At 40.0% G+C, this 8,760-nt stretch overlaps 1 long non-coding RNA gene across 1 annotated transcript in view; it reads right to left on the bottom strand.

Annotated features, from left to right (window-relative positions):
* Positions 1 to 7,017, bottom strand: part of LOC103182629 — a 92,419-nt gene extending 85,402 nt beyond the window's left edge. Inside the window, exon 1 of the long non-coding RNA XR_488336.2 lies at positions 6,964 to 7,017. This is a non-coding gene — a long non-coding RNA (uncharacterized LOC103182629). The remainder of the gene's footprint in view (positions 1 to 6,963) is intronic.
* Positions 7,018 to 8,760: the final 1,743 nt, after the last annotated feature.

Raw genomic sequence — 8,760 nt, forward strand, 5'->3', positions numbered from 1 at the left:
TCTACGACTGTTTGTGGGACATTGCTGTGCGCAATTGGCTGCCGCGTTCACCCACAAATATACAGTCAATTCACTTTACAGTGTGTTCTGTGAAGTGCTTTGGGACGTCCTCTCGACGTGAAAAGCGCTATATCAAATGCAAGGATTATTATTATTATTATCATTATTATTGGGTTTTTATTCACGATCATGTATTTTGGGCGGTTACCGCAGGGGTGGAACTTTTATTATTTCACTATTCATTGTCATTGTGGTGTTCTATTGAACGTGAAGGATCATTATTCTTGCCTGCAATGTATGATACCCCTTCTCTTTCTCCTGAATATTTTGGGTTTGAGTAATTAGAAACTTTCCTTTCTGCCAAGTTTTTGATCTTTGAACGTGGGGAGTAGAGAGCAGGAACCATCATCAAATCTTATCATAGGACCTTACATATGCTTTGGGTTTCATTTGTCACATGTGTATTTTATGTATTAGCTTTTGAAGTCTGAAGACATTCATCAATTTCCATTACCGTACAAGTTACACATCACTGCTGCTCATGGGCTGAGCTCTCACTGATTAGTGTTCAGCCATTCAGATTATTACTATAAGTGTGTTATTCCAGCCATTCACATGGTAACTATGTCAATTGGCTGCCGCGTTCGCCCACAAATATACAGTCACTTCACTTTACAGTCTATTCTGTGAAGCGCTTTGGGACGTCCTCCCGACGTGAAAAGCGCTATATCAAATGCAAGGATTATTATTATTATTATTATTAACTAAATTAAGATGGCAGGATATTTCTCAAAAGCAATGGGAAAAAAAACAGGAAAAGGAAGCAGAAAATAAAAATAAAACAAATCAAACTAATTATCAAATTAGCAAAAGATTAAGGTTTGAGAGGAGATATAAAGCAATAGAGGACAGGAAGAAAATGGAAAATTAGATTATTCAAAAATATATTATAAAACAGAAAGAAAAGATCAGAAAAAGAAAACAGTTGTAATTGAATATAGAATAATGCTAGCACCTAGTCAAATGAATGAATGAATAAATGAAAGCACTTGAAAGAAACAATAGAAAATTAACTCCACTCTGATTAAGATTAGTTACCCATTTCCAGGTCCCTGCCTTGTTCTTCATTAGCCTTTTAATTCCCCAGCGCTCCCCTTGTGTTGTGCACGAAAACCAACTGAGAGAGTAATCAGGAATACCCATTTTCTATGACAACATCATCTGCAAATCATTACCACGTGGATTTTCAAACTGGGGGGCATGTCAAGGTTATTAGGTAAGCATTTTTTTTATTTTTCCGGCATTTTACCCAAGTTAATAGGAGGTGGTGGGAAAGAGAAGCCAAGAGTGAGGAGAGGCCAGGCCTCAGAAAAGGGAGAGAATAAAGAGGAAAAAAGAAAAAAAAACACTGGTTCATCCTGTTCGCTCCACTTCAAATGGTCACTTACCAGCCCGAGACTAAGGGATAGTCAATCCCATACGTCCTGCAAGCGCACAGGCGTGGCATGTTCTGGAAGGATTGTGGCATACATTAATGTCCAAACAGGAGCACTGCGCCAAAATGTTTGGGAACCACTGCACTACCAAATCGATTCTCTCACAATATTTGGATTTCCAGGCTCTAAATAGCCTGTGATATTCTCATCTATGTGAGATCACAGATTTTCTCCCAGCTGCTCGAAGGCTATTTAAAAATAATAAACATGGCTGCAGGCCCAAGGTTTGGATTTGAGTAAACTTGAATTGAAAAATGAAAGTCCTTGAATTTCATGTAGCACTTTACCATATTGAAATATCTCAAAGCACTTCACAGAAGTTACTGAGTAACTGTGTATTTGTAGGAAACAGGTAGCTAATTTGTATGCAACAATGTCCCACACATAATCAGTAACTGAACCATCAATTTAACCAGAAGATTGATGACCAGGACACCAGGAGAAACTCCCTTCCACTTTTCAAATAAGGTTTTTCATTTCCACCTAATCGAGCATACAAGAGTTGGTTCAATGTCTCATCTGAAGGCGGCACCTCCAAAAATGAAGTGCTTCCCATCATGGAATTGGAGTGTCAACCTGGATCTTGAACTCAAAGTCCGCAACAAAGGACCTGAACCCACAATCATGTGACCTAGAAAACCTGACACCTGTCAGTGATAAGGAGTGAAAATAATATGCAGAGAAATAAAGAGAGAACAAACCACCTCCAGAAAAAAGTAAAAGCAAAGTGGCTTCAAAGTAATTACATTAACGTATTGAAGAGAGTGAGAATTAGAGAGGTGACGATAATTCGCTGACACAGCTAAACCTATTTCATAGATAAACAGATAAAGGAATGAGACTTGATCCACCAGATCTTTAAAATGCTGGGAGGAAGAAAGAGTACAGTTGTAAGTAGCCTATTCTTAGATCATACGTAGAGTCCAGGTTTAACGTTATGCTCCATGTTTTTTAAATTTTAAGATACAATACAAAGTTACATTTGTGTAGCGCCTTTCACACCAGGAGGATGTCCCAAGGCGCTCAACAATCAAGGATTCAGACCCGATCTGGGGGTTGAGATCGGGGAGGGCAGGGAGGCTAGTAGGTTGGCCAAAGGCTCAGTCAAAGAGTAGGGTTTTGAGTCACACTTTGAAGGAGGCAAGGGACAGAGCGAGGCGAAGGAAATGTGGGATGGAGTTCCAGAGATGGGGCAGAGAGGCTGAAGGCCCGACTGTAGATGGTGGGGCAAGCAGGGAGCAGGCCTAGGCCTGCTGAGCGGAGGGAGCGGACAGGTTGATATGGGGTCATCAAGTCACAGAGGTAGGGGAGAGCAAGGCCGTGGAGGGCCTTCAAGGCGAAGGCGAGGACGAAGAAGAGGATTTTGATTTCCATCCTCTGGGGGATGGGGAGCCAGTGGAACTGGGCGAGGGTGGGGGTGATGGGATCACGGAGCCTGGTGCGGGAGATGACGCAAGCTGGAGAGTTCTGGATGATCTGCAACTTGTGGAGGGAAGAGTTAGGAAGATAATGGTCTTATATCAGGATTCAAAGGTTCAATTTAAAGCAGAATCACTGGATAACATTCAAGAGTGGGAACCATTGCTAATTTCCCCCCAATTAACCTAGACTCAAAAAACAGATGACTGAAACTACCTCAGAGGATTGACTTGATTCCAATCTTTCATTACCAGGCAAATGCAAGGATTATTATTAGTAGTAGTATTATTATCAGTAATATTATTATACTAAGTGACCCCACTTCCCTCTGCCCTTAGAGGACAATATCCATTTATTTGAACTGCATTTTGTGTTATAATAAACAAAGCAACTTATTTTGATGACAGTTCCAGTTCGATAAATGCAACTGCAGAGGGAATGCAATTTTGTGGCAAACAATTTCCTTATTAAATCCTTTCATCACCATTAACTAACACAGGGAGTTTGTATATCAACCATATCAGCATGACGTGTCTCCCATAGCAAGAGCAGCAGCTACTAATCATTGTGATAACAATGAATGAGTTAAAAGAAACACGTGAGTATAACTAAAACTAGAACGGATTAGACGCAAATGAACATATCAGAATGCGTAACAAGTTCTTCATAGTGACATACTCAATGTTCAGACTGCTCAGAACAGGCAGGATATGACTCACCTCAACAACTACTGCATTTCCTTTACTGAGCCCACATTGTGGTGACATAAATGCTGAAGTGAGTGAAACATATTCAAGATTCCAGGAAATGATAACAGAGTATTTTAAGGAGTACTAAAATGTCAAACCCAAATCTTAGTAAGAGGTAGAACTCTGAAAGAACTTTTTAAAGTTTTAAGCGTATGTCAGAAATGAGATCAGATAAATACAGCGTGCAGCATTGAATACTGAAGTACAGCCTAACTTTCCAGCAATGTACTTCCTGTTTCAGGTTATTTTCTTATTTTCAATGTAATACAATTGACTGCTTATTTGGTTGATTTAAAGCAGGGTCATCCCCATTCAACCCGTATATAAAAGCTTAAACCAATCACGTCAGAAGCCTTATGATAAAATCATGCGAGGCTCCTCTTTTGCATTAAGCTCTTTGAAGCCGAACTAGTTCCAAAGTGACGTGACTGGCAGCAGAATGTCAGAATTGATGGGGTTCATAGGTTCATGGAGGCAGACAATATTACGGAGCATGGTGTTCAGTTTCTTCACATGTTACACCCTCGGCTGATCAAGAAAAAAAATCACATCTACATACCTGTTCAATGTATTTGTTCCGAGAAAGAAAAGTGAAGCAAGTCACGCTCAGAATGTTTCTCAGTGGCTCCACCAGTCTAAGTCTAAAGATACTGGAAAGATTCTAGTTGATTTATAAAAATTTAAATAAAACCATGGTGGGAATTTTGACACTGTATCATATGAAGGTGATGATTGAAGGCTGATATTTGCTGGAGGGAAAGGAAGACACAAGTCTGATAGAACATCATCAATGTGGCAATCTCATACAATCTAGAGACAATCTAGTGGCTGACTAGAATAACACTGTGAGAGATTCTCAGTTATCCTTCTCCCACCCTCTCGCCCAACCCTCATTGGTTACAGTTCATCTGTAGCCCTTGGAGGACAGGACAAACAAAAAAAACAATTTTGGATTATTCAACTCCTGGTAATGTTGGGCAAACCCCCATCACCCAATATTAATTGTGTCAATCTGTTTGTGTCAGCCATTAATCTCATTGTGACACCTTTGAACCTTCCAGCATGTTGATCCCAATATTTCAGTGACGGTTCAGAGAATTTCAATGCAATTCAACTTTTGAACAATCATTTGAACAATGTTGGGAAATGGGATGTTCAGCCTCGACCAGTAAGCCATCAAGACGTCATTAGGCATCGAATGTCTCGCAATATGATTATCACCAAGGAGATCAGAAGTACAAATTCCCACCAGTGATAATTATCACATTAAATACCACAATTTTTTTTAACCCCCATATTTTCTATTTTCCATCTTTCTTCTTCAGGGAATCTTTCCTGTTGAGAAACTTGCCAATACATAAAATCTATCTGTTTTGAATATTTTACAAGCCTTAACAGCTCTGTGAAAATGTAGATAGATACAGGACAATAGGTACTCTCCTCCATGGACCTTATAAAGATTACTATCAGTTCCTCTTTACTCCACTCAGACTATATTTCGTCTCACTACTGTACCTTACTCAGATAAGCATGACCCAACAGGATCATGAATTACAAACCTAAAACAATGAGTCCTTGTTGAAATTTGAACAGTTGAAGTTTGTGAAGAAGTGTAGAAAGTTCATTGATAACACCAGATAGCATAGCTAGTTTTTCCAGTCTATTGCAACTTTTTGTCTTAAATTCGACCTGACATTTCGAAATTAAGTTTAGATAAACCTAAGCCAGAAATAGTCACGGAGAATTTATTGGCTATTTTATTTAGTGAAGTGATTAAGGGTGCAAAAGTGCAAACAATTCACATTAAGCCAGTTGAGAAGATCATTAAAATGGCAATCATGATTCAGTGTTTTATATATAGAGCCGTTAAATTCAAAAGTGAGGGAGTAGTGATGTATATGAATCTGTAATACATACTTATATAGCACTTTTCACATCGAGCAGACGTTCCAAGGTGCTTAACAGTACTGATCAATATTGAAAGATATGTTTTGGTCAGGCAGGTGTCTGACACATGCCAGGGTGGCTGTTAGAGCAAACAGAGTTGATTGGGGAATTTGAAAAATAATTGGACGAGCACATGCGATGGAAGAATACTGGAGTATTTTTGAATAACTTCATGGCAAGTATAGAGCTATTGGCAGTCAATGGCATTTACAGTGACAACATTGAACCAAGCAGGATGTCACTGTAAACTTTCTGTCAACTTTTTACTTCAGCAAATCTCAATCAAGCCTATAATTTAATTTGATTCTTTCCTCTCTGATTCACAGAGTCAGATTCCCAAGTTTATCGAGCATCATATTTTTAAAATAAACTCTGTTATTAATCAGTTATTGATTGGTACAATCTCTACTAAATTGTACACATTGTAGTTCCTAAGACCAAGAGTGCTGAGGTTATGAAAGGTGTACCAAATTATCCTTTGAAGTCAAGATCATGCACTTCAAGGAAGGTCAAGAAATACAAATTGAAACGTTACAAGAAGCAGAATGAAATTACGTTTTTTCAGAAATATGTCATTATAACTCAATGTACTGTTGGGAATATCTTGAAAAGTTCACTGTATGAAAGATAAACAATTAACAGGAAATAACATCATTGAGTGGAATAGCTCAAGGCAAGCACAACCATTAAGATGCTACAACCAACATATAATAATAATAATAATCCTTGTGTTTGATACAATGACTTATCACATCTTTGAGTCATCTCAAAGCGCTTCACAGAATATACTGTAAAGTGAATTGACTGTATATTTTGTAGGCAAACAATCTACAATCAGACTTTATAAATATCTGATTGTAGATGTTATAATATTTAGGTTCTTGGGCACAACTTTCTGCTTGCTGGTAAAGTTAGTGACCTTATGAAAGTTGGAATGTGGAATGCGCCTTGCCAAGTAAGCTGGTAGAGCAAAGTCCGTTGTGGGTTTCAAGAGGGAATTTGAATGGCATTTACAGTGATATGAAAGTTAGAGGCTTAAAAGGGTATGGGGATATGGTAAGGCAGTGGGATTTAAATTAAGCTTTGCTCTGAGGGCCGGTACCAACACGATGGGTCAAATGGTCTCCTTCTGCTCTGAAAATGTCTGAGATTCTATGAATTGGATATGTAATGGATTTTCACATTGCAATCATAAAACCAAACTCCAGGACACAACTTTAGACTGGCAAACTTTTAAGGATTGAGTTTAGTGGCTTAATGGGTGGATACCAACTCAACAAGAAATCGCACAACAATAAATAGATATTGATCTAAAAATAATATTATGCAGAGCATGCAGTAAAAATACATACCAAAATATAGCAGTAATAAAACTGCTCCAAAATGGATCATCAAAGAAAATGAAAGGGAAACTAAGAAGAAGAGACAGGGTGTGCAGTGGGCCGTGTGCAAGACTCGGACAAGGAAATTTAAAAAAGAGATTAACAAAGTCAATAGGGATCTGGAAACAGTGGATGCAAACGATAACACAAAAAAAGCTTAAAATATTATAAAAATTGAGATGTTAAAACCCAAAAGGATCCAAAGTAAGATGGAAAATAAGACTAACCAGGAAATAGTATTTATAATAAATAACTGCTTCCTGGAGGATTTTACTAGGGAAGATATTAAAATACATCACTAAAAAATCAACAATTCTCTCAGGATGGATGAACAATACTGAGGTTATGGAGAGAGACAAGACAGGAAGCTTATGAGTTACCCAATGAATACTGGGTAGGTTGCAATAGACTGGAAAGAAAGAAATATGTTTATCATAATGAAGACAATTATATCTGGCAACTACAGGACTATGAGCCCATTCTCAATATTTGGAATACTAATGAAGCAATCATCAGAAGCAAAATAGACCTTATGAGAATAACGTAACAAATGAAAAGCAGCAGCATGTAAACGGGATGATCTTTTCAGAAAAGATCCCAAAGACTCCGAGAACCCATCTGCTTGTTCAGGTCGACATTAAACAACAACTTCCACTTATGTAGTGCCCTACACGCGGAGTAGCTTCCCAGAGCGCTTGACGGTGGTGGAGTCTGACACCGAGCCAGGGGGAGAGGGAGGGGGGAGGTGTCATAAGCTCAATTAAAAGGGAAGGTCTTTAGGTGGGATCTGAAAGTGGGGAGGATGGGGGCAAAGCAGGGGGATTGAGGGAGAGAGTTACAGAGTTTTGGGGTACGGTGGCTGAAGGCACGGCCACCAATGGTAGAGCACTGGGGACAAGGGACAAACAAGAGGCCAGAGCCAGTCAAGTGGAAGCAGGGGCGGTGGAATGGGAGGTAAGCCGATCAGATAGTTAGGAAAGTGCGAGGGCATAAAGGGATTTGAAAACGAGTGAGAGGATCTTGAGATCGATCCATTCAGTAATTGGGAGCCAGGGAAGCCTGGCAAGGACTGGTGTGATGGGGGTATGGAGTTCTGGGTGGGTGAGTATCTGGGCGGCGGAGTTTAGAATTAGTTGAGTTTTGTATATGGTAGAGCTGGGGAGGCATCGGAATAGTTCAGCCGGATATTGAAGAAGGTGTGGACCAGGGTTTCGCCTGCTTTGGTTAGGTACGGAAGGAGGCGGGCAATGTGATGGAGGTGGAAAAAAGCAGTTGTGTTCAGGGAATTGATGTGGGTTAGAAAGGAGAGATGGGGGTCGAACCTGATGCCTAATTTGCGCAAGGGTTCAGTGAGTCTGAGGGAGAGCCCAGGCAGGTTGAGGAGTTCAGACCTGCAGGAGAGAAGACTATGATGGGAGCCAAACAGTATGGCTTTTGTCTTGCTGACATTCAGCTGCAGGAAATTTACGCTCATCCAGGCCTTGATGTCCATTTAACAAGGTCACAGGACATCAGCAAACTGGGAATTGAGGCTCGAGGAGGAGAAGTAGATTTGGGTGCCATCCGCATAGATGTGGAAGTTGACCCCATTTCTGCGGATGACATCGCCGAGAGGGAGCACGTAGGTGAGGAAAATAGGGAGGCCAAGGATGGAACCTTGGGGTATCCCACAGGTAACTGGGCAAGAATGGGAGGAAAAAACATTTGCCACAATGTATTGTTGGCAGTTTTTTAAGTAGGACTCGAACCATGAGAGTGCGGGTCTCG

Source organism: Callorhinchus milii, unplaced genomic scaffold, assembly GCF_018977255.1.
Source record: "Callorhinchus milii isolate IMCB2004 unplaced genomic scaffold, IMCB_Cmil_1.0 Scaffold2, whole genome shotgun sequence".
Taxonomy (NCBI): Eukaryota; Metazoa; Chordata; class Chondrichthyes; order Chimaeriformes; family Callorhinchidae; genus Callorhinchus; species Callorhinchus milii.